Source organism: Strix aluco, chromosome 4 (genome assembly GCF_031877795.1).
Source record: "Strix aluco isolate bStrAlu1 chromosome 4, bStrAlu1.hap1, whole genome shotgun sequence".
Taxonomy (NCBI): domain Eukaryota; kingdom Metazoa; phylum Chordata; class Aves; order Strigiformes; family Strigidae; genus Strix; species Strix aluco.
In genome coordinates, this window is record NC_133934.1 from 111569037 (window position 1) to 111594029 (window position 24993).

The following is a 24993-nucleotide window of genomic DNA, read 5'->3' on the forward strand; positions in this document are numbered from 1 at the left end:
AGGTAGCTCATGAATCCCAAATTATTTCATTTCAAGAAGAAGCATCTCTTGCCTAAGACTGCAGCTGGGGAACCATTTTGTGATGTAGAGCTGTAATAACTCACATTAAATGCTTTCTTACTCACAGGGAGGCAACAGACACAGAGAATGATGCCTTTATTCCCAGCAAGACATTTTTATCATGGAAAAGATCTTTTCTTAAATTTCTTGAAGGCGATGAGGCCTTGTGATTCAGAAGCTTCAATGACTCAGGAATTTAAACTGCGAGAAGTTAATAAATTCCTTTCATATCTGACACGTTAAATTTCTACTCTGTTTTTTTTCCCTTTTTTTGGTGAGGAGGAGAGCAGTAATTATTAAATTTCATGTTACCTTGCATGAATTGACATAAAAGAGAACCCCAGCTATAGAGCTACATAACCACTACCAGAAGCTTCTAGTTAGAAATAATTCAGGCAGCCAGCAGACACAGTACGAAGAATATCCTGACAGCTCTTTTTTGCCTTCATGGCAATCCAGCATATTTGAGCTTTTAGAGACATGGGCAGGATTGCATACGCTTAAGATCCTGAGCCAAGAAATGCAACTTGACCTCTAAATTCAGCAATAAACCAGACTGGCTTTGTTAGCATAAAGACAAAGCAAGTTATTCAATACAGTCAATTAAGGAAAGAATCACACTAAAAATGTGAAAGAATTATTTTCAAATTGTATTCATTTGTTCAGGGTTCAGTTCTTTGTGTACTTTTCCAACTGTGTACAACATTATACAATATCCTACAGCATAAAATTCATGTTGCCAATTAAAATTCATGCAATGCTTGAACGAGAAATACATTAGCCATAGATTTATCTGTATAAATATTTAACATTTCCATGTTCTCTTGGAAACTAAATGCCAATGAAATAATAACTTTTCTTAAATTGCGCAAATTATAACATTAGATAAGAGAAAATGTCCCTTCTATGGTAGTTTATGGAAAAGTATGGTTATTACTTATTATCATTACTATGGCTCCATTTTGATATGAAGTTCACCTGAACAAACATAAATGTTTGAACAGAAATTCCTGAAAAACATGTCCTCACATTTATTTACAGAAAGAACTACTACAGGGATACTGTTGGAGGCCTAGTGACAGTGGTCTGTAAGGAAACTGCAAGTTGTCTGGGGCAGGCCAGGACCCTCATAAAGAAGCAATCAACAAGATCTGGCACTTGCTTCAGACCTTCGTTTAGGAATTTAAAAGGAAGAGCCTGAACTCATGAGAGGGGCACATGTGAAAGCATTATCCTTACTGTCCCTGTGTCATCATGCTTTCATTAGCACCTTGTGTTGCTGTTTGTACTGTTCAGCAGATGACAGGAGAGAGATCATGCTGCTGTACAGCACCTATGACTACTGCAGCCACAAATATAGCATACCTAGACAACTGATGTAAAGTATGTGTGTGAGCACAGGTGTGGAAAAAGAGAGAGAGATGAATGCATCCTCCTCAGAATATTATCTGAAAATACTTTGATGCAATGTGGTCCTTTCCAAAACCAATCTTGTATGTAAACACCCAGAAGGACTGCTTGCCTAGCTCTGCCATCTCCCTGGAACTTGCTCAAGGGTACAGTAATTTTTCAGACAGACCCTACAATTTTCTTCATAGTTCAACAGAACTCACCCAGAGATGAGATAAAACCCAGGTAAAGTAGTCCCCCATGCTCAAAAAGCCAGTGGGACAGTCTCTGCCATCAGTCTTACTTCTACAAATCTCAACTGGATTCTAGGTCAAAGGGATGTAATCTCCAGAGGTTCCTGATGGCCAAGCATATTTCAACTATAAGTAGAAAGACATACATTTGGAAGCTATCAAACCCTGAGGTGTAAGCAAGCATCTATCCCCGTGTAACAAAAGCCCTTGTTACTGTGACTCATCTCAGAACCTTAGTCTTGCCATTTCATTAATAACTGAACACCAAGCAGGGGACATCACTAGTGAAAGACTTTAAGATGTGGACAAATGGATAGGTGAACAGGAGTGGTCAACCTGGACAGGTCTCCAATTTTCAGTGTAGGGTGTAAGGCACCTGTTGGCTTGAGTGAGGGACAGTCTTTTTCAAAGGGAGAATTCAGTGTGAGAGCCCTCTTTTGTGTGTTCTAAAGATAATAAAGATATATAGAAAGTGTGTGAAATAAATTATTCATAAGGGGTTTCTTCCATAATTTAAGCATAACAATAAGCTACAATTGGGTTTTGGCTTTTGATGCATGTGTCTTAGTATCTGCTGCTAGCCTGTCCCAAAAATTAGTATTTAACAACCAAATCACCACAGGCTATGCAAATTCTACAGACTGATGTGGCTCCTATGTGGCTCTCAATTTTATATGTACTGAGAATTTTATTCAATATCTCTTTTAACATGAGGTGAACCATGAATTGTACTTGCCTGTGAAAAAACCTTTTCTTCACATATATCCAGCTGTCAATCATCCTTTCTTTAAATGGAAACCAGTTTTTTGGTGGATAAAAATGACTCTGTGGAGAGAACTGCATACATTAAGAATTCAAACTAGTAGGCCTAGACACCGATCCATGCAGATGTGATTGAAAGATTAGGGTCATAAAGCGTGACCATAGTACCTTCCACAGTCTCCTTTTGTATGAAGATGGTTCAGTGGCTTCTTTTGTAATTATAGTTTCCTTGACTCAAAACAGTCTCTTGCTGAAAGCTATAAGTAGTTGAAAGCCTTTATAAAATACCTAAAAAAAAAAAAAAAGAGAGAGCTATCTCCTACTACTGTGAGCTATCTACTGGAACTTACATCTTTCAGGTATAAAGTTAGACTTTTTTTTAATGATTTTCTAAACAAGTAACTGATACTCAACAATATGGGAATTTTTTTATTTCCTTGTGATAGTATTTCAGTTTAACACATGGGATTGACCTCACCAAAATGTTTCTTATTCTTGGTCTTGCAATTCTTGAGTCTGTTAAGTTCTAATAATATATTTTAAAAAGAGCTAGCATCTACAAATAACCCAAGAAGCAGGGAGACAGGAGTCTACATAAGCCTGACTGAGAATCAGTCAGTCAATGCAGCAGCTCATCCACAACATGCTAAAAAACACAGGCACATCAGCAGATGCAGTGCCTCTTCAGTTACTGTCACTGATGAGAATCAAACCGGGTTTTTGGTATTCACTCTTTCAAAAGCAAATGCCCTTTCTCAGCAATACTGATACCTAAGATTCTTACTTAGTAAACAGCTAGTATTTTATCATGGATTCCTCTTCCTATTGCAGTGTGACACACTACCACTTGCAGCAGTTCTTCTCCATGGAAAAGCAGATATGATTTGTTTCATCCCAGAAGACAGTCCCCAGGCTTAACAACATTAATGAAACCTCCTCATGATCTTGAAAGATAGACAGCTAAACCTAAGATAGAAGGATATTACTTTCCATGTCTCATGGCTGCCCAACCACCTCTAACATGAACAGATGCATTTTCCGCCTGAACATCAGGAAACACTTTTCTACTGTGCAGGTGATCAAGCACTGGTGCAGGTTACCTAGAGAGGTTATGAAGTCTACCTCCTTGAGGATATTTAAAAGCCATCTGGACATGGTCCTTGGCAACAGACTCTAGCTGGCTCTGCTTAAACAGGGGGTAGGACCAGATGACGTCCAGAGGTCCCTTCCAACCTCAATCATTCTGTCATTCTGTATGATTCTGTGATTAGCAATCTTTTCCATTCAATCTTTATAAATTGTTTTAATCAGATGAAAGTACTGTTGTCCTTCATGTGGACTGCACAGCAGTCAGGAAATGGTGCATGTGAGTATGGCTCAAGGAGATTAGCCACAGCTTTTCTGTGGCTGAAGCAAGGGCACTGAACTGAACCACAAAGATGCTTATGCAAATTACTGGACATATTTATTCTACAGCCAAGCTTCTTAAAGCCTGTATTGAATTTAACTCTCCAGGAGCCTGTCTAGATCGTTAATCTAAAGCCCACAGAAAAACTCTATTTAACTTAAGGAAGCTTTGAAGCAGCTTTCTGACTGACTGAGCCACAGAGCCTTCAGAAAATCTGAGCATGAATTAGATATTGCTTTGAAATTCCTGCAAACATGAAAATGAGTTAGGCAACTCAACTGGCTTTTGAAAAAGCCTGGTCACCTACCTATAGTATATGTGTATTGCCAACATAGATGAGTTTGGTTATGGTAGCAGTATAAGGACAGGTGAGAGGTGAAGGCAAAGAGTGTTTCTCATAAATCTTCTTCTTTAATAGTGGCTAATCTTTCTCTTTTTCAAAGGGATTATTTTTGTGTCTTCCCCCCCCCCCCCGAACACCCACACTAACCCTGTTCTCTTACACAGATTAGTCCATTATTGTGCACAAGTACTTTGTTGCTTTAACTTTCTGCTTTGACAGCTACTTATTTCAAAGTTTGCCATAAGCTTCTGCCACTGATGCTGTGTTGTTGTTTTTTTCTTACCTTAAGCCTCTGTTTCTCAGTTTGGCAGCCATTGCTGCACATTATTTAAACCAAACTATTAATAAGTAATAATATTCATAAATTCTTGACTTTTCCTCCCCCTTTTCCCTTCTCCTCCAGGCTTGGCAACCAAAGCAAGGAGCAAGGAAGGAGAATAACTCAGGTGAAGTAAGAAGCAATTTAATGTACTTCCTGATTTCCTAAAGAGCATCTTTATCTCTGACTTCCTCCCACACATACTGTACAAACTCCGCTGCACAAGGGTCCATTCCTTGGGCTGAAAGCAGTGTCAGACAAAAACCGTGATGACCAGCAAATCACCTTTTTGTTAAATAGCACATCTCTCAATGGGATAGTAAAGGAAAAACACTATCCAAAGTCACAGTCTCTGGGCTGATTTACAGAAGCAACAGATGCCCTGAGTTAAAGTTTCTGGTTGAAAAGGTTATTTTAGCAAAAAAATCAGAACTATCAACATGTTTTGTTCATTTTTCTGAATTTTGTCAAACAGCTCAAATGGAGAAAACAAAAGTTAAGGCAATAAAATATTTTCCTGTGATGTTAAATATTTTCCATGTTTCAGTTTGAACTATACTTTTAAAATTTCTTTCAAGTCATTAATCAAAACAAAACCAAAACACACATAAATCTATACCAGAAAAAGATGCTGAAATCCAAATGACAGCTATCACAGGGGGATGAAGATAATACTTTATTCAATGTAAATTAATACTGTTTGTGTCTTCTAAATTAATCAATAAAGAAAACTGTTAACTTGCCCTTGGCTGTTCTTAACTAGAGTGCCAGCAAACAAAAATTTCTCATGACTAAATGTGAAGTAACTTTGGAAAAAAAACATGTGCAAGGAGCTGGTTGTATAAAGGATGAAGAGTAATTAGTTGTTCAGCATACCTATCAGTTTTTCTCTGTCATCAACTGGCCAAGAGGAATCTTTGACGCAAGTGTATTATATTTAAGGTTGTGTATTTTTCCCATGAAGTTAAACTTAAATTTCACAAAAAGATATCCTCTCTTCATAGGTATGAGAGTGCAGCAGGGTAAAAACTCTGTGCTTGCTGCAGTTATGTTTAAGTAGAGATGTTTGGTTTTAATTGAATGCATAAACTCAGGAATAGTCATTTTGGAGGTGTGAACAAAATATATTATCCTATACTAGTTCCACATTTATAAAAATTACACAAGGGGTCTTTGTGTAATACCTGTGTTGCTGATTCAGGAGTTTCTTATTGTCTTCAGTAATGTCTAATGCTTCTAGAACTTGTTCATTTGTTCTGGCTCCAGTTATTCACTCAGTCTATGCAGAATTACAGTACCTGTTTAAGCAGTCTAGACTGACCTTCTCCTTTGTCAGTTTGTTTCAACCACACTTTCTAAACAGTTCAGAGACCTTGGGTAGACTTTAGCAGTTATTGCTGCTTATCATTTTTAAAGAAGAATGCAAACCACGGATCAGGATCCAAAATCACTGTTACCATGAGTATGCAATTCTGTGGGTAGCATAACACCCAATTCTGACAATGACAGAGAGATCACTGATGGCAAAAGAAAGTGCCATCAGTGTACTTTCTCCACCGTATTTAATGAATGTAGTTCTGAACCCAGAACTAATTTCACTGAGTTAAGCACCAAACAACTTCACCAGTTTTGGAAAAATCCCATGAATTTTCTTCCTGGGTGCATCTTTTGTAATTCTGTTCTTTAGGAAAATTAAAACCACATTTTATAGGTTTTTGCCTGACTGAAGCCAAATAGCATATTGAGACCTTCTCCATAGTAATGTTGCCTGGGATTTATTTCTCCAAAGGTTTTATTTTCTTAAGATGTGAAGCTTAGTTAATTTCTGACTAGTGCACAGAGAAAAAGTTTTCTAACAGTTTAGTTTCCATGGAAGAACATACATTTTATTTTGTCTATGTTCAGAAAAAACAAAGACTGTTTTTGTCAAGGCTCAATATCCTTGCAGTAAACTCCAATCTTTTAAAAATTCTTATACCTCACAAAAATGTTGTTTGTTTACTGGTACAAAGTAGAGAAATTATTCAATGCAAGCAAATGGCTGGCTGTTTTATTTAAGAGTTACAAGAGATAAAGTATTGTCAAAGTATCTGACAGCTGTATTAATAATTCATGCTTCTTTTTCCTTTCAAAAACAGAGATGATCTCTGCAACACTGTATGAATCATTCTTTTGTTTCTTACCATGACTCTAAATAAGATATGTTAAATGCAAACACTCTATGGAGCAAGGTAGCAAACTGCAGCACTGTTCAAAATTAAATCCATTTTGACCCTTTCCTTTGCAACAGGCCTAATGAGGGAGACAGTTTCCATATATCACTATGAGGAGATAAAAAATATTGGACTTTTAGTGATAGAAATTTAAAGATAAAGGCTATTAAAATACACAAGACAAGAGCTGGTGGGGGGGGTTGTGTTGTTTTTTTCACCCAGCCTCGTATGATACTGACCTGGAAAACTTCTTTCAGACCTGTATTTCTATAAGAAGATATCTCAGCATATCCAGATTATGAGATGCTTGAAAATCAAATCAGACTCCATATTTTCAGCTTTAGATTATATCAACATGTGGCCCTTAACAGAAAGTCCAGACTGTAAGATTTGTTTTTACCCATGTGTGGCAGCCACAATCCACTCAGATAGGTGCTGCAAGTAATATGATTTGTTCTCTAAGCTAATAATATACTGTACCATTTTTTGTGTCAGACACCACACTGTACTTGAATCTAATACAATTTCCACACAGGTGACAAACAATTAATCAGATCTGATGCATAGTTCTTTTTTTTCAGTATTCAGTCAAACTTCTCTTTGTGAAAAGTCAGAAATTATTTCAAATTATTGCAGAGTGCCACAGAAATACCGTAATAAATTAGAGATATTGATCAAAATTCCAACCACATTATCAACAAAAAATGCTTAAGATTATACTGCTTAACCAAACAGTTCTATTGAAATATCCCCTGGAAAAGGATAACTTGCTAGTGAAACAGTAATAGTTTCCACTTTGAGGAGTAATTCCAAATAGCTTTCAGAATTACTTAAGAAAAGACTCTATTTGGGGGAAATGGCTGTCTATTTATAGTAAATGGAGATGGTGTACTCCGTCACATAATTTCTCACTTCATCTCACAATAAAAATTCTTTATATTCATAATATATTCTTAATGCAAGGTTGAAATCCATGCCTTCAATCCTGGTTTTAGTCACTTGGAGAAAAGCACCATTTTCTTAGAGATTATTTCCTTTCATGTCTCAGAAGAAATCAAACTAAGTCAAATTGGAACAAAATCATTAATTACCTGCACACATCAAAAAGGCTCTGTGCAATATTTGAGTAAAGATCAAAGTTTTTTCTTCAGGCTTCTGTTACAGAAAAGATGTTGCTTCAAATAAACTGTGAACCTGGAGAAAAAGATGACTGGCTCTTGGTTTCTTAATATTTTTGTTTTATCAAGTATTAATGTTTCTCTAATACTACTTCCCTAGGTTATGAGATGTGAGGATGAAAAATTGTAAGGTACCTCAAATGTAGAGGGTTTTGAGTTTTTTTATTGTGGGAACTAAATGCTTTAGTAGTTTTCTTGGTTAACAGTACTTATACCAATGACCACTTGCTAAATTTATTCTACCCTGGCAGAGCAAGGGATAGTTTTCTACTAGTTTGGGTTTGACTTTCCCTTTTAACTCATTATTACCTTTAGTAAGAGGGAGTGGGTTTATATCTCTAAAACCAGACAATATTACTCTTTGGATTCTCACTCTTTCCAGACCACCTGCATGCTATTACAAAGACCTAATGGGATTCTTATGCAAAGGAGAAAACTTCCTGGGCAATGTAAAAGTGGTGCACTGCAGATATCCACAAAAATGTGCAATTATTTTCAGAAAGGTACTGTTATTTTTCAGGCAATATTTTTCAGGCAATTTTTGAACTGAAAGAGAAAAAATACTATAATTCAGCAAGATTATTGTACCTCATCTGGACATAAAGGTACAACTAGCTTTCTTATTTTAGACTTTCAGCCTAGTAGTTGCTCTATAATAAAAATAAGTTATTTGTTCTTCTCCGTCAGAGTTCATATTTATTCTTTTTTCCATCTCTTGTTGACTTTATTGCATCACTGAAAGACTCATTTTATTACTCCAAACTGTTTATTAAGTTCATTCCTTTTATGGTGGGTTGACCCCAGACAATAACTAAGCACCCACCCAGTCACTCACTTACTCCCCTCCTACAGAAGATAGGGGAGAGAATAGGAAGAGAAAAATGAGAAAAACTTGTCGGTCCAGTTAAAGATGGTTTAATAAGTGAAGGAAAGAGAAAAAAAAAACACACAAGTGATGCAAAGGCAATCACTCAGCACCTCCCACAAACAGACCAATGCCCAGCCAGTCTCTGAGCAATGACTAGTTTGTTCAAACAACAGTCTCAGATTTTATTGTTAAGCATGATATTATGCAGTATGGAATATCCCTTTGGTCAGTTGGGGTCACCTCTCCCGGCTGTGTCCCCCCACAACCTCTTGCCCACCCCCTGCCTACTTGCTGTGGGGCAGAGTGAGAAACAAAGAAGACCTTGATGCTGTGTAAGCACTGTGTAGCAATAGCTAAAACTAGTTTTTTTAAAAGATAGTTTTGTTATCAACAATATTTTAGACATAAATTACACAGCACCATATGGTCTCCTATGAAGAATGTTAACTCTGTCCCAGCTGGACCCAGTACCCCTTTTTAGCAGGGCAGAAAAGGCAGATACGCAGTCTCATGTTAACTCTGTTTTAGAACTTAGAATTATTACTGGCACAAAGTTAAGAATGAACAAGAATTCTGCCTGTGTTATTTTTACTTATAGGAACTATCAGTATAAAGCTGTGAATCTGGGATTGTTATTACTTTTACTTGCCCATGACAAAGAAGGGAAAAGATTGTTTCCAACTCTCAGTTTGAGAAACACAACTATCCATCTGAATCTTGGACAATAATTAATATATTTGCACTATGCAATACTTGCCACTTTATTTCACTCACCACAGTAGAAAAGAATTACATTTCATTGAATTTTCTTTCTCAAAACCGAATTATTCTCCACAATGGATTTTTGGCTGCTTTATTTTCCCTGTTTTTCAGTGGCCTCACCATGGAACTTCCATCAGTTTCTTTCAGAAAAGGAAATGCTTTATTGATACTTGGGTCATAAAAAAATTTTATTAGGGTTAATTTAAGGTTGAAAGGTAGTTCCACAATTCCTTGACTAATTTTATAGTTCTAAAGTTCTTTTCTCCAATTACTCATAGTCATCCAGTTCCACATGTCACTGGCAGTTGTTCTACCTAATTCTTTTTGTTCTACTTAAATAAAATAGAAGATGGACTGTGTTTTCACCAATTCAGAGAGTTGATCAAAAGGCTTACAGAAATGCAGCATTACTATCTCCAGTGACAAGGTCTCCTTCCATTTTTATGGGATTTCCAGTAGTACTACATAGTATTTCAGTACATGTAAAATCTATTTTCATTGCTGATTTCTTCTCCTTTTTTTTTTATTATGAATCTTGATAAAAGGAAGAGATTAAAAGATTGTTATGCATTTTAGGAACTTGCCGGCACATATACAGAATTTAAAGCCAGACTTCTCCAGCATGAGACTCATGGCACTTTAAGTCATTCTTGCTTAGTCTAAGCTCCTTTGTACAAAATGCTCTGGGGAATAACAATCTCCAACCTTATTTGCTCTATATCACAAACTGCCATATGCCACTTGAGGATGCTACACATAGCTTCTGCTATAAAGGTTTGCTTTGTGGAGATGCTATTTCAAATGAACTGTGACATACTACTTCTTGAGGAGCAAAGGAACTTTGCCTGGTTTTTTCTGTGACACAACAGCTGAAGTCACGGAAGAAACAGCAAAAGAGTCTTTAATGGATTCAAAGCTGGGTTTATAACTTGGAAAACAACTGTCACTTTGTGGTTTTGGATATCATCCAGGAATTGAAATCTGAACATTAAGAGCACTGAAGAGTAAAATTGTGTCACAGGACTTGGCAAGATGGGCTTCAACAATGGCAAAAGCAAATTGTGATCAGTTGATGCAACTCAAAGTGCGAAAGGCAAAGTTGTTCAACTGGCAATTAGAAGTTCATGTGTTACTCTAATTAAAATACTAACTTTTTCTTCCGTATTTTTAAGAAGACTATTGTATGCTATTAAAAAATAAGCAAAAGCTTTAATATTTAATTTCATGAATTGGTATTTCCTTTATTTCTAAATTTAACTTGTAATAGTTGGTACTAAGGAAAACATTTTACAGTTGTCCTCCTGCCAGGAAACACAAATGTAAATGCAAAACCAATATTTTAGCAATTACCTGGGGTGAACAAGTATATATTAGGAAAATTAATACTTTCAGCAACATTATCCATCACTGAGAATGAAGGTGATAAAGAAAACCAAGATATTCTTAGGAAGTTTAGATTTAACAAGAGCACTCACAAATCACTTCACAAACCTTCTACTGTTTTCTGTTGAAATTGTTATACATGTATCTGAAAAGTTTTTATAGCAGTGGCATTATAGAGACATATACTGCTCAATTCTTTCAGTTGTTATTTATAGGTAGAGAACAGACCTAAGAAAGGAAAATACAGATCTCAGTCAAGAATTCAAAATCAGTTTTCACTGGAGTTGTGGCAATATACACCTCCACCTAAAATAAACTTCATGGTTTTGAATGATGAATTTAGTTATTAAAAAGTGTCATCTTTGTTTTTCTATATATGAACATTAAAAGTCTGAAGCTCCTTAAAATAAATATTGCAAGTCATTTATCAACACTAGCAATGTGGGCGTGTTTATGTTTTCAGTTCTGTCTTGTGAAAGTACCTTGGACACTTAGGGAGACTATTCACATGCAAACGCCCATGTTAGGAGGTTGCTTCTTCTGTAGTCAATTAAGTGAGACAAGCTCCTTTAGAGAGTAAATCAGAGGTTTGATTTAGGCTCTCTGAGTCATCCTGATATTAAGGATCATTTCCCTGTTGTCATGAAGCATTTATCACATGATAAAACCTCATGTTATATCAACCTTTCAAGTTTGCTTTGAACAGCCTTACAGTGGCCTTGTTGAAAACTCACTCAATATACTGATGAAATAACCACTTATACTGAGATCCAAGAGAAAAAAAAAAAAAAGTCAGGTTGTTTTTTCAACTAAATGAATCATTTGAATTTTAGAAGCCTCCCTGAGACTAGAGAAGAGTTGTTATCTTGCTTACATAAAAAGAAGATATGCTTTTATTTCAAAATTTTACCTTACAGTACTTACTATCAGTTTGATTGTACAATCCTACTTGTTAACAGATTCATTTGAGGAAGCTTTTTACTATTTAGGAACAAAATAAATGTTTTAAGTACCAATAAGCCAGAGGCTGACGCTGAACCATACACTTACTTGAAAGCTAACAGTGTTAAAAACAATGGTTCAGTGATTAGGTCATCTCCTGGGACTGAAAAACCCTAAGGTTTAGTTCCTGCTCACTTGATGATCTTTATGCACTGATCTTCTTTGGTTGCGATTAGTAAGCTATTAGCTATAATACTTTTTGATAAGAAGTGTACTGCAAAAGATAAGTTTTGAAAATATTACATTTCTAAATATTGCACTGGATGAACGTTATTCCTCTGGATAGTCATCATGGCATACAGAAAATTGTGCAATTCCACAGACAGCTTCGTGCTCCAATCTTCCTAACAAATTAGATAAAACTGACAACTCAGAGAAAAAAACATCTGTGACTTTGGAGGCTAAGGAAGGTATTGGCTGGTGGAATTATTTTGGAGTGTGTAAGATTTATTTTTCTCTGAGAAATGAGATTAGCTTTGTTTGTCTTCATCAGTGTAACTAAGAACAATACAAGCATTAAATAACTAACTCAAGCACCAAGCCGTATTCCCAACTTGTCAAGGCCTAAACGTGGGATGACAAAGATTTTTGGCACAGATCCAAATAGAGGGATGAAAAATTATTCTACTAGGCAACTGAATGGAGTACAAGAGGATTTTACTGAGGATAAATAAAATCTTCCTGTAATCTCAGCCTCACTATTTCTTACAAGAAAAGTCAGCCAGTCAATCACAAGTAGTGACAATTTGCAAGAGAGGTAGTTAACTTCAAAGTTAAAAGGTGATACCTGTTCTTCAAAATAAGAACCACCCAGCTTGTAAGGGATTTGGGGTTTTCCCCAAATTTCCCAAATATATTTACATTTAACCAAATATTTTTGTATTTTAAAGAAAGGACTTTAAAGGAAGATCTACTGACTGTGCAGATAATGATAGTGACTCACACTGTGGACCCTATTGCATTATCTTTGTGGAGTCTATCTTAAAGACTATGCTTTTGTCTTTTAAAAATTGTCACTAGAATTGATGAAGACAAGTAAAAAAAAAAAAGGAATAGAAAACTCCTTCAATATCAGAGGAAGTTAGTTCTTTTCCCCTGTAAAATGCGGAAAGATAGTTGATTTTAAAATAATGTAGGGTGAGGCAAATTCTTGCCTGTGATAAACGTAACTAATAATTTAGTCCTTAAGGCCTCTTGGTTTTACAGAATGGCCTTAGCAACTAATTCCCAATGCCAAAAAAACCTAATTATAATCCCAGAAATTGGACAGGAATCTTTTTAAGGTTTTCTCTTGAGGATAGAAAGATGGGTACACTTCATCACTCTCTTCCATCATACTCCTTGCTTCCTCATTAACTGATATGGCACTGCATACCAGACTCAGGTTTTTTCCTTATACTGCTAATAGATTCAGGTAAGTAAATCAAGTTATTGTTAGTGTGAAGCAGTGTTCTTTCCAATGAAGCCTGTCAGGGACATTTTTATCTTTTATGGCAGTAATTATCCCCAAAAAACAAGAGCTCTAATTCGCTTCACAAATGATTTTTAAGTAGTCCATAGGTACTGTGAAAGTCTCTCCTCTGCTTAGTTTTAATTTTTCCTTTTCAAACATGAGCATCTAGTGAGACCTTAAATATGCAGGCTATCTCACTGCACATGGAAATAGTAGCCTGTGCAGATGTCCCACTAGCCCTGTACAGATGTCCAATACACCTAGGTACTATGAAAGGCATTGCATTTTTTTAGGCACCTGAATCACTTTTAAACTATGGCAAATATAGTTATTTTAAAAGTCAAACCTTGCACTTTACTTAGTTTTATTCTGATATTAGGAGTACACTTAACATCAGAGGTACTGATCATCCTCTCTCTTAGGAAATAGGTCAAAGGATACACATTGCCACAACATTCTCCTCATAGTAGTTGACTCCCAGTTATTCCTTCATGAAGACACAAGGTACAGAACTGTACTCTCTTCTAGCTTTGCATCCTCTACCCCCAGAAACAAGAGTACATCCAGGCAGATTTCAGGGAAACAGCAGGATTCAAGAGTCTTACTATAGAGTCTACACTTTTTTCACCATACTACATGTATTACAACATGATCACTGCTATATTACAACTGAACTTGTTCTGCGCACTTTATTTTAACCATAGCTTTAGTTCAGACCAGTAAATGCATTGTTTAAATGCACATAGTCCAGGAATCTTGCACAATTACTAACAAAAAATTAAGTCTGTTGAAACTGAAAAAGAGAATATCTGCCATGGTTCCTAGTATCTTTGGGATTTAGTCACTTCATTAAGCTCCTAACTAAAATGGGTCTCAAATTCACACAGTGATGATGAAACATCTGGAAGAATTTCTGGCCAAGCAAACTGATGGATGGTTTTAAAGATGAGTAGAGGGGTTTCTTTTTATTATCAAGATTCCTCAAGATGTATCACGGCATAATTAATTCAAATTATAATCCAAGTGACTGGACAGGGTTTCTGCAACTTCACACACAATATGAAGAACACTTCTATCTCCATAGAAGGTATATTAAAGAAGAATATTCTACCCCAAATTAAGTTGCAGATTTGATATCAGCACAGACTTGCTTTCACTGGCATCATTCTCTTGTGCCCCTAGCTTGCTCTCACTTCATCCAGTATTTCTGCCAGGCTATTGCTTAAAGTTCCAAGACAGTCAGGAACTAAACTCCTCTCATCACTGTCCCTAATCCAAGTCCCCAAAATACATATCACTTCTGAGAAAAGAAGCATAACTGCATTTCTTAAAGGCTGTATCCCAGTTCTTTAATACAACTTTCATTTGTACTTTCAGTTCAGTTCTCTCCTTTACATCAACTTCTGTGAAAAAGCTAATTAGCTTGAACAAAGAAGTCAGTCTGGCCTCTATTAGTGTTTCCTCTGTTTTGTAACAGTACACAACTGTTAAATAGAAACATGACATTCAAGAAAAACATTAATAAACTACTTACTCTTTGGCAACAAGTATGGGCTCTGCTGGCAATAACCAAACATTTCATATTAATTGACTGCATCTTAGATATCACACTGATGGTAACCAATTTAATACACACCAGTGTCATTGTTATCACAGCCAAAGTACCAGAATATGATTTTTAGACAGTGCAGCATGACCTGATTTTCAGTGAGACACATTCCACAGAAAACCCTGGGTGCTGCAGGAAACACACTGTAGTTTATTACACAATGTTCTTCTGCCAGAGGTTCTAGTAAGCCAATATTCTCTGACAAAGTTTAGGGACACTACATTTTTTTTAAAATGGTGTATTTTAGGAAGGTTTGGGGGTTTTTTTAACTCTCCAAACACACACAACATCATTTTTAACCCCTCCTTTCTTTTCTTTGTTTTGATTCTACCAGGATGCACAATGAAAATGCTGATGTTAAAATAAAAATTTTTCATATTAATTTCCAGACCCAGGATATAGGAATAGTTTTAGTATTTTTGGATACAAGTAGGAGTTTGTAAGTGCATTACCTGATCCAAACCAAGACTTCTTCTCCTTTTGTTAGATTATAAATTGTTCTGTGGAAGATTTGTTTTGTTTTGTCTTTTTGGCCTGCTGGAAGCATGCATAGTCACTACTAATATTCAGTGCTGCATGGAACAAAGTTGCTTTTCAAATGTAATTTTCTGTTATTGATTGACTTTTACTTTCTATGTAATCATTTGTATCTCTCCTGCAAGAAATATTTAAAGAAAAGAGGGAGGTCTGCCCAATTCATTTCCAGAAAACTGGGCATAACACTTACAATTTTCATTGTAATTACTTATGAAAAATAAATGCAATTCATTTGGCTACTGTAACACATTTGTCAGATATAATTGAAATGACCTCCGGCGACGGGTTGAAATAGCACAGTTGTTGAAAGCAAAAACCAAAACTTTTAATAAAATGAACTATTCAGTAAATTCTAGTACGCAAGAAAGCACAGATAAACCTTCTTACTCATCTGTTGCAAATAAGCAAGATACAATGATAATAATTCTTTCTTCCTCAGTAGCTAAGAATGAGCAGAACAAAATAATGATAACTCTGAATTTATCTAGTTGAAATAGGTCAATTCTGAATATTCTGAAAATAATTTCAGAATAAATTAATCCATGGTGTAACTTTGCTGGAATTACACTAGTGATGAATCTGACCCCACTTCTTTACAAAATACTGTGAAGAATGTGGTATATAAAGGACTGCTAATATACAAAGTATTCTTAAAATATATATTCAAAATATATATTCTCTTCCTTGAAAAATTTACTATAGAACAGCACTATAAGCCATTAATTATGCTACTAATGCATATCTTTTAAATGAACAAATCTATTAAAACTACCAGATCTACTTATGTGAGATGTATTTCATCGAATCATAGAATCATAGAATGCGTTGGGTTGGGTTGGAATGGACTTCTAAAGGTCATCTAGTCCAACCCCCCCTGTCATGGGCAGGGATATCTTCAGCTAGATCAGGTTGCTAAGAGCACTGTCCAACCTGGCCTTGAATGTTTCCAGGGATGGGGCATCCACCACTTCTCTAGACAACTTGTTCCAGTGTTTCACCACCCTCATTGTAAATAATGTCTTCCCCATATCTAGTCTGAATCTACCCTCCTTTAGTTTAAAACCATTACCCCTTGTCCTATTGCTACAGGCCCTACAAAAAAGTTTGTCCCCATCCTTCTTATAAGCCCCCTTTAAGTACTGAAAGGCTACAATAAGGTGTCCTCAGAGCCTTCTCTTCTCTAGGTTAAATAACCCCAGCTCTCTCAGCCCGTCTTCATAGGAGAGGTGTTCTAGCCCTCTGATTTTTGTGGCCCTTCTCCGGACCCACTCCAACAGGTCCATGTATTGTACTGAGGGCTCCAGAGCTGGACACAGTACTCCAGGTGGGGTCTCACGAGAGCAGAGTAGATGGGGAGAATCACCTCCCTCAACCTGCTATCCACTTTCTTATGTGTCTGTATATCATTGTTATTTATAAAATACTTCCCAGGGTATTAGAGTGCCCTTGGGCTCAGCTCACTCTTTTACCTAAATGTATGGGGGAAAATAATTCAGTTTAAAATGTTACCAAATATTCTGCATAGGTAATATCCACTGTATTTCTGTTTATGGCTAAAAAGCAATTCAGTCTAGCTGGTGATCTTACTGAATGGAGAGCAGCAGACCAAGTTAAAGTAAGATTATGTGCACTAAATGTTCTGAAATCCTAATAAAGAGTTCAAGTCTGGAAAAGCAACATCACAGGCAAATGTAAAGTCAATCCAGTAAACCTGCACTGGTACTTAGGCCAAGTTCCATGGTCATGATCTTCAAATCAGCAACAGAGCAGTCAAAATGCTCATTTTCACTCTTACCTTTGTGTGAAAAAAATTAGTTGTGACTTACGAGCACGAAAACATGTTTCACATTATACTAGAAGCCAAAGGTAATTCCGCTGATGACTGGAGTACAAGAGGTTGCATGTCTCCTTGATCTTTGCTAAAGTTTCTCTGAGCAGGCTGCAGTCCAAATGCTCCTTAGTGGAACTCTGCCTGAAATGCTCAAGACTGAAGTACATGTTTGTTCCCCCATAAACCCATCTGTTAGATCCATATCAGGCCACTTAGGAAATGTTATGCCACTAATATCTGAGTTTATGTGCCAGCCAAGGATAAGTTTTATGGGGACAGGTTGTAGAGGATGTCAGTGACATTTTTTTGTCAAAATTTCTTTGCATTTGCAAAGGAAAGAATCCCATTACTTGTAAAGGGGGGGGAATTCTAAGCTGAGACACAACTGATTGCTAAAGACAAGCTTTAGAAATGCTATTTTCAGCTTCCTGGGAAAAGACTTTTTGTGATACTGGCAAGCCAGTGTGGCAAAGGCCTTTGGAGCTATAATTTGAAACAGTGTGGTTAGACCCTTTTAAACAGCTGTTAACACATCTTAGAGACTTACAGAAGAGTTTGCTGGAATTTTATATGATGTGCTCAGAAAGAATATGCTAGTTTGAAAACTGATGGGACACAAAGAATAAGTTCTTGGTTAGATACCAATCCGAAACAAAAACTGTTTATGTGCATGTTAACAATGTGCCACAGAAAATGTACACATGAAAACAGTAATCCATAAAAAAGAGATTGAGGAGAGAGAGGAAAGAAAGCCTTGCGGGCAGGCAGGATTTTTTAGCTTTCCTCAGAAAATGATTTTTTCAGAAGCTGACTGCTCCCCAGCAGCCTTTCATGGCACTCACAGCAGGTGTTTCATCTTAACAACTGTGCTAGCCTTTTTATTTTCTTCCCTTACTGTACTCTCTGCTTTGTCATCAGTTCAATGTCATTCATTACCGAGAATATTCTCTCAACCGGCACATTAGTGCTGGGGAAAGAAATGCCAGTGCAAATCTGGAGAATACTCAGAGAGTGAAAACTAAAAAGGGATTTCTTTTATTAGGTGAAAATCTCTCAGTATCCCTTCTGTACAAATGTCTTCTACTCTTCTGCAAGTCAGTCTTATAACTTCATTTTACCCTTTATTAAAAGATCTAAACTTTTATGTATCATTTATAACACTTTCCCTAGCAATAAAATAATTGAGATTCAATTTGTGATTTAAATAATTGAAATTCTCACCTCCCCATTATGGGATATATAAAAAAGTACCATTCCTCAGAACACATCCTTGCAAGAACTGTGGTCATGAATACAATCATAGCTCAGGAGCTTCTTCTCCTCTGTGTACTGTGGGGCTTATTTCTAACATTGATATTATCCCTAAAACACAGTAAGGCTCCTAAAGGCTCCATGCACTGAAAGGAGATAATTTCCTGAATGTAACTCCCTCATTAATTGGAGAGGTTTATAACAGAATCCTGGCAGGGTTTTTTCCCTTGCTGATGCATTAAAGTAAAACTATGCACTTACTATGTGAATCTCCAATAGACGTAGTACAGGATGAGGCAGAGCCTCAGTCTATGTGTCAGAGACATACTGACTAGACAGCTGAAGGTGACTCAAGGCAACCCAAGGAGAATGTGCACTTTGAAAAAGAAAAAGCATCCCTTCCCCATTTTCTGCCTTCTCAGTCATGTTTGATAGTTTGCTGACTGGAACCTGACAATGTTTAACTGTGAACGTTGTATGCCAGCAAACACAGGAAAAATCTGTAATTTTGATAGAATACTAAGAAAGGGAAAAAGTATCCTTCCTCTCTTCTTCATGAGGAACCTGAGCAGAAAGGGAAGGGCTGTCTGCTGAACTTGAATTATCCCATTTGCCTTGAATATTTCCAAGTATCTGTGCAATAAACAGGGGATTAAGTAGCAAATTCCACTTGCATACACAAAAGCCCACACAGGTAAGTGATTAAATGTGCAGACATTTATTTATATTTGTGAAGAGTGCAGCAGAATAGCAGAGGCTGAGGTTGTGTAAGCAAATGTGGAAAAATAATCGGAATTTATTTCCTATCATTTTTTGCTAGAACATTTACTTACCAAAGTAACAGCTGGCCAGGAGGACAATAGTCCATTTTGAATATGAAAGGCAGAAATCTAGGCACAATTATACAACAAAGCTGGTAAGGAAACACTAGGGAGAGCATCCTCTTGGCAAGAAAAAGATACCAGCTGAACTCTTAAGGAAGACATATTTGTTTTCATTTGTCTGAACAAGAGTGGGGAAGAAAGTTCATGGCATCAGTGCTCTCAGGGGTTTTCTGTTCTGCTCAGGCCCATCTCTCGCATTCATCATCCCAGCCTGGCCCACACAAAGCCTTTCTGCTCTCTATTATTCTTGCTGAGAGGACATGAGTACAAGTTTCATTAACATGCTTTCTAAAATGTTATTAGCAATCAGTTAGTCACACACCAAATAGGAAATGCGTAGTGCGACAAACACCAATTGGTTTTAAAACCAATTTTTTCATCTTTTCCTCTTATCCACCAAGATAAGTCAGTTCTTCTCACAGTGAAGATCTCTCCCACAGGAAGTTTGTGTGATTCAGTAAACAGCATGTAATCTTTACTGACAGAATCTACAATAATGGCAAATGAATAATGTAAACAGTTACAGTTGTGACTTGATGTTGTGACCAGTAGCTGATGTTGCTAGAATTTGTTGAAATTGGAATGCAGCTGTTTGATTGTCTCAAGTTATATAAAGAAACATTACTACTGGCATTTATAGTATTATTTTTTTATGTGCATGGTTGACTACAGAAGGAGAACTGTCTTCTGATCTTAATATAGATTATATAGTTAAAGCAAACCATGTTATTTTAAAGACTTCTGTTTCAAATTGTGCCTCTAGGCTGCTGGGGAGAGCTCCACTTTCCAGTGACTCAGTTTCCTCATTTGTAAAATAAGGATAACTATAACCAACCTCTTTTACAATTCTGGAAACCTGTGGTTAAAAAATGATTTAAAATATTGATTCATTATTTCTTTGCACCTTTCCTCCTGAACTATAAGCTTAATTCTGTTGACAGAATGTCTTATGTACCTAAATCAAAAGCTACAGGAACTACATGGATCCTGTACAAGTCTAAATTGGGAGCTACATATGTCTACTTGCAATAAGTACAAATTCAAATATAAAGCCAGAGTCAAGAAACCATCAGGTGTCCTCTGAATTCCCTTGGTTGGCCTCTGTTTTTCAGTTTTTCCAGTCTGGTCAGAAAATCATTAAAACACAGAAGAAATGTTATAGATCTGGATTTTATAGGTGCTTTAAACTGCAGGTAACTTCCCAGTCACTGAGATAGTCAGCTCTGTGTTTTTCATGTTTTAAAATAACACTGCTTAAGAGTTTAGAAAGGTAACAATAAAAACTACTTTCAGTTGTAATTAAACCAACAATAAACAAGGAATTCTGATTCTTCCAAATGAAATTTAACTTGGATATTTCCAGGGTGCAGAAAAGTGACAACTGAAGACATAAGAACACAGAAAAAGCTCTACAGGTTTGGACCAAACATTCACCTCCACCAGTGTCTCATATCTAACTGTGATCAATAGCAGGTGCTTAAGGAAGAGAATACAACCAGTCTACCATGAAAAAATATTTCTACAGTACAGTCACTGACCCTCCAGACTTTTTGAGGAAGTGTTTTTTTCCGTCTCCATGACAAACCATCATACCTGAAAAAGACATGACTATACATTAGTTATTGTGACAAACAGGAAGACCTCAAAATTCCTCCTCTCTGAAACCAAATTTCACCTTTCTCTTACACTCCAGTAATCCTTTTCTTCTACAGAGTACTCCTTTTTATTTTCTTTTCAACATACTCTCATATTATGGCATCATACTTTCTAATTTGTTTGACAAAGCAAAGCTACTCAACGCTCCCTTTAAAGCCTTTCAAGTCCACTCTATTTTGGCCAAGAGTGGGCATGCTGGAGAACACATGGTCAATAGGCATGCAGCCTTTTCCACTTACCACTTCTCCCGTAGCCTGGGATCTTGACAAAATAGTTGACAGATCATTTGTTTTCTTCCCTAACTCTGGTCAGACTCAGTATGAAAATAACATTTTAACAAAATACCACAGCACAAGTTTCATGTTTCCTGCTTGGTTCATTTCAACTCCCTCCACTAGTCATCCTCGGCATCATATTAAATCTGGAGGACTGCCATTCTTGGATTGTGCATTCTGCCAGCCATCTGAACCACAAACATCAAATAAACACACAAAAGAGCTGCTTCTCTGCCACTGTTAGATGACACAAATCTGTGCCCTGACATAAAAACGCTGAGATGTCTCACACACAATACAGATCAGTAAGGACCATCTGGTTGATTTCATTTACAGCCAGACACCAAAATGAGGAAAGTTATCACACTACAAGAAAGGATTCTCCTATTTTGGAATTACTGTAACATGCTGGAATGTATATTGTGTCAATGGTTTACTTAATACCCAGCTGTAAACAATCAAAGAGAATAGATTGGATTGTAAAGCTAGTAATAGACTCTGAATCTAAAGAGACAAACTCTTCAGTGGAAAGGGAAATATAGCAGAATCTACAGAAATACAAATTCAGAATTTGAGAAAATTCTTTTTAGAAGACCTCGGGTGGCACTGGTGATGATAATGGGGTCATGGGCAGTGAAAACTAGGGACAGTATATCAGAGTTTTCCCATTTGAAAGTGGTTTGTATTCTATCAATGCATAACAGATCACTTCTGGTGCGATTATATTCTCACCCACTTGATCCGCAACAGCTTCAGGAAAAATGGCTGAAGGCAGTCGGTGATCCCCATTCAAACCAGAAATTATATGTCAACTAACCATCTGAACAGTAAAGTTAAAATGCAATCAAGTTTGAAGAAATAATATTGTGACATGCTAGATATTCTAGATATTTGATTCATGGAACAGATCAGTCTAGAAAAGCTTAAGGGGGTGTTTTTTTTAATTCCTCCAAAGATACACTGCAAAGTTAGGCTAAGGGCAGGCATGCTTCTGTTCCTAAGTCATCAAGACTGAAATTCAGCCAGCACCATTGGAGAGAGGTATCACACTGAAATAAGTGTGGTGGCATCTGCACTTCAGAGAGGGGATCATTCAAACAAGAAACTTGGCCCCCAAAAAATGCCTTGAAAAATTTAAAATCAACATGGATGTTATTTCAAGGAAGGAAAGCAAAATCACAAAGAGATTAATATTAAAGCTAGGTAGGAGTGAAGTGAGAATGGCAAGACTGAAAAGCTGTTTTGAATTAGTGTTATCTTTTTGAATCTAGAAATACAAACTTATGAAGCCCGTACACTGACAGGAAGATCAAGAATGGCATCCTTTCTCCTTTAAATTGCAAACAGCAATTTAAATTCATTTATTTTTGGCAAGTATTCAGAAGTTATGGGTATGTAACATCCATATGAATATGATTAATTATGAGTGTCTTCAGAGTCAAATCTTAGTCTTGTTAGAGCACTGGGAGCATATAACTTTTTTTTTTAATTCTTCCATCAAGCATACACAGTTATAAAGTTGCTGAATCTAGGACACAGCACAAACCTACTCTTTTTCGTAAGATCAGGGTCCAAGCTGCTACCCTCATTCACAAAAGCACTCCTGTTAGACATCTTTGATCGTTCCTCTGTATGTAAGAACTGCAGAATCACGTTTTGATTTGATTTTTTTAAATGATGACATAATGCACAAGTGGGTATATATTTTAATAATCTTATCCATTTAGTGTAATCCTACTGGATTTTTTTCATCCTTAGTGTAGCTATACTGACATTAACATTCTGACTCTAGTGGAATTGCACCAGCAATATATTGGGTGTATTAACTGCAACAGGGCTACACAGAACATAAATCCGTGCAGAATATATCTGTCACTTAAAATTGTATTTTGTTTACAATAACAATATGTGGAAATGTAAAACCTCCAGTCAGCAGGTGGCATGTTAATATGTCTATGTAGTACAGATATGTGCTGTACAACTCATAAAATACGAAAGTTTGGTGTAGAATCTGGTAACACACAATGCATTTCACTGACTACCTCATATCAGATGTAGTCTGATTATATCTTTTCCCACATAAAAACATTATTATAACAACACCAGAAACTGTGCTTGGTTTTGTGAATAAGTGCATTCAATGGCTAAACACATACACATGAACATACGTGAGTATATCTCTATTTATAACATTATTTGTGCTCGCTGAAGATACTGAGACTCTTGAAGTCTAATTAAATTTGTTTACCCACAAAACTTTTTATCAGCAGAACCTGCTCATTTTAATTAATGTGTATCACTTATTACCTTACCTTGTGCTCCCTACATGCTTCTGGTATAAATTTTCTTGTCTCATGAGAAGCTCCCTGAGGTGGGACACCAATCTTCATATGACTATGCACAGAATGATCACCAGAAGAGGTCTATATATGCTATCAATCAAGCTGCACATCAATTAAGATGATGGTACAGCTTTACCATTTGAGGTGATATGGGTCACATATTCAGGGGCACCCAATGAAGTTTATAATTGTCGACTTGTTTACGATATGAACAGTAGGTAGTTAGTGTTCTTGAGAGGTCACTTTCAGTGTTTTGTTTTCATATGAAGTCAAAAAAACATTTTTAAAACAAAGATGAGGAGGAGATCCAGCTATAGTAGCAGCATTTTTTGTCTTGCCTTTGTTCCTTTAAATCACAGACCTTACCTAAGCGGTTTGTTTTCTGCACAGGTCCTTTGACTTCAGTGGAAGTGGAAACGGCTTTTACCTGACATCTTTTACCTTTACTTTTTTTCTTCAGAAATTAAATCAAATTCAAGGAATATATATGCAGCCTACACATACAGTGAGAATTGCAGAGAGATATTTTACAGTTTAGTTCATCTAATCTAATCTTATCTCTAGTCTGCCATTAAATATATATATATAACATATATGAGTTGAAAGTACATATATGAGTATGAGTACATATATATATTAACAATAGAGTTAACTTTGAAACAGGCAACATTTTTTAAGATTGGTTTCCTAATATCAAAGGCTTGTTTTCTCAAAATGCTGGATTGACACCAGTAAGAGTTCTGGTATGTTTCAGAGTGCAAACATCAGGACACTCACTCTGAATTTTGATGACAGCTTTAACAGCACAGACTTCAGCATCATTTTCAAAAAGCCATCATTGCTCATTTTTATAGGTATGTCTGAAGTTACAGTGAGGTCTCCTAAAGGCTGCACGGACAGGCAATTGTATTACATTACATAAAGTTAATTCAAAACATTTGTATGTTACATATTTATTACCTGCATGGATATAGCACCTAGGAAACCGGCTCAGTTGTGCTAGATGCTTTATAAACACAGGGGGAAAACACCTTCACAATACTTTCATTAGCATGATTCATTCTGTTAAAATGTATCACTTAGCTATTAGTCATTGCAATAAAAAACAGTACAATGGTCTGATTTTGAGAAGCAATCTCATATTTTGTCATTAAATATGCATTCAAGTGACATTATTTGCATATATTATTTCACAATCCAGTACTTGGGTGATT